Here is a 2,662-nt window from a genome sequence, read left to right on the forward strand (position 1 = left end):
TGGAAATACCAGGAGATTTTAGGGGTGGAGCCTGGGGAGGGTTTGGTTTGGGGGAGAGGAGGGGCCTCAGCAGGCTGTAATGCCATAGAGTCCTTCTTCCAAAGCAGCCATTTTCTCCAGGGGATCTGATATCTGTCTTCTGGAGATAATTTGTTACAGGAGATCTCCAGCTCCCTAGTATGCCACCTGCTCATGTGTCTCCCCCCCCCCCCCCCCAGTTGGGGGGCTGAGTCTGGGATTCTGACTTTGCTAACACACTTCTAGCTCTGCATTGGATATAACAGAACATAAGAACATAAGAGAAGCCGTGTTGAATCCAGCCCAACACTCTGTGGGTGTGGTCAGACGGGCCGTTTAGTCCGCTGTCGGCCCGCCTCAGAAACGGATTTTATCTGCGCGATCACACGGTCAACATCTGCCTCCCATCCCCAGCCGTCGCTTTCCGGCTCAAAACCGCTTTAACCCCGAGTATTTTGATGCCAGGTCCCCAAGTGGTGTTTTCCTGATTCTCCGGTTCCAGCCACATTCTCCCCCTGTGTGATCGCTCCTCCAGTCTCGAGCCACTTCCCGTTTAAACCCCCTCCCCGCTTGAAAGCTGCCCGAGGCTTCCGCTTTTCGCCCGGCATTTTTAAAAAAGCGTTGGCGGTGTGCACATCTACAGGTGGCTGCCTGTGTGCATGCCCAAACTGAGAGAGAGAGAGAAAACAACACCAACGCAGGCTCCCGTATGTGGACGGCAGGGAGCGATGTGGCTGCGTAGCAATCTGGAGCAAAGAGGTGAGTGTGATTGCGATTCTCCAGGTTAAAAAAGACCACATCAGGGCCGGATCAATTTAAACCACTCCCAGCACGCCGTCTGACCGCACCCTGTGTCCACACGGTGGCCAAAGCCCAGGTGCCACCAGGAGGTCCACCAGCAGGGCCAGACATCTTGCAGGCCGTTTATTTCCCCCACGTCGACGTCCTTAGTTGTTGGAGCACTTGTTCCCATTGTTGTGATGCGTTCCAGGAGCTTACTCATTTGGAGAGGAGCTTACGACAGCAAGAGGATGAAACCGCTATTGAAAACAGGAGCTACATCTTTGATTTTCCTGTTCTTCTTAGCAACACCTTGTGTCCTGAGGTTGTGGACCATCTCTTCCACCTTCCTTCCTCTGCCCCCTGTCTCCGCAGCATTATTTGCTGCTGGCAGGGTGCGGAGAACAAAATGATGCTGAAGTCAATTAAGCAACGTGTTGCGAAGAGATGTGCACCTCTCTGACTTTATATGCTACTGGTATTAGAATCCTGTTGCAATCTCAAGGGACTTTTATGCTTATTTCATTAGGCTACAGTAGCTGTGTTTGTATTCGACATTTCAGAGTGGGTTTTTTTGAGCAGGGAATGACTCCCCCTGCTGATTTAGATGTTGTGGGGGAGAGCGAGCCTGTGGATTGCAGTTCTGCGAAATAATTTATGGAATGCTTGATATCCAGATTGTGTGCCTGTTTCTCGGGATATACTTTTTAAAAAAAGAAATCCACCATTTCACATCCTATCTTATCTCATAGCTTGTTTTCAAGGTCCTGAATTTTTGGTTAATTTGCAGAGAAACATAAGATCCACAGGATTGTATTTATGAAGGAAGTTCTTGAGCTTTCTGTATAGAAACTTTTCCCCTGCCCCCCCCCCCCCCCGGTGTCAGTAGTACTGGAATGGATTCTTGTTTTTGTTCCCTCTTGGGAGTCTCTCGTTCGTCTTCCTTAGTTGATTCTGTCCCTCTTAGCTTGTATACCTCCCAGGAGCAAGAGATGAATTGTTGTAAAGTGATGCAGCGGGGGAAAAAGAGATTGCTGGGTTCCCCCCCCCCCCAAGTCTAAGGAAGCTCTCAAGTAAAAAAAAAAGTGCTTTCTGCAAAGTCAGAATTAGGTGCATGATCCTCAAAGCTCACAGGTGGCGCTGTTGCATGGGGATCCAGTAGCATCTTGAAGTCTGACAAAATGATCCATGGAATCTTGCTGGTTCAAGTCATGGACAAGATTGGTTGTTTAGTCTGCTTGGAACTGGGCTCCCAATAAATATGGAGTAGGGAAGGGAGGTTTTGTGCACACACACTCTCTCTCCACAAGTTCCAGAAGCTCTTTTATGGTGCACATCGTTGACTTCTGATCTTCTTGCTCCCTGTCCCGTAATGTTAAGGATGGCTCTTGCAGTTCCTTACAGTCTCTGCAAATTCAGTCTCATCTTTGTGGACTTCATAATGTAAACTGACAGTTATGTGTTCCTACCCAATCAGTAATACACAGATACACCCTACAAGAAAGCCAGTTTGGTGTAATGGTTAGGAGTGCAGACTCTAATCTGGGAGAACCGGGTTTGATTCCCCGCTCCTTCACATGCAGCTGCTGGTGTGACCTTGGGTCAGTCACAAGTTCTCTCGGAGCTGTTCTCTCAGGAGCAGTCCCCAAAAGAGAACTCTCAGCCCCACCTACCTCACAGGGTGTCTGTTGTGGGGAGGGGAAGGGAAAGGAGATTTTAAGCCATCCTGAGATTCCTTCAGGTAGTGAAGGAAGGGGTATAAATCCGATATCCATCATCATCATCATCATCTCCTCCTCCTCTTCCTCCTCCTCCTCTGTAGTACATTGAAAGTGGCCATCCTGAACCTCATGCCAGGACAGTG

The sequence above is a fragment of the Gekko japonicus genome, unplaced genomic scaffold (assembly GCF_001447785.1).
Source record: "Gekko japonicus isolate JY-2015 unplaced genomic scaffold, Gekko_japonicus_V1.1 scaffold526, whole genome shotgun sequence".
NCBI classification, from domain to species: Eukaryota; Metazoa; Chordata; class Lepidosauria; order Squamata; family Gekkonidae; genus Gekko; species Gekko japonicus.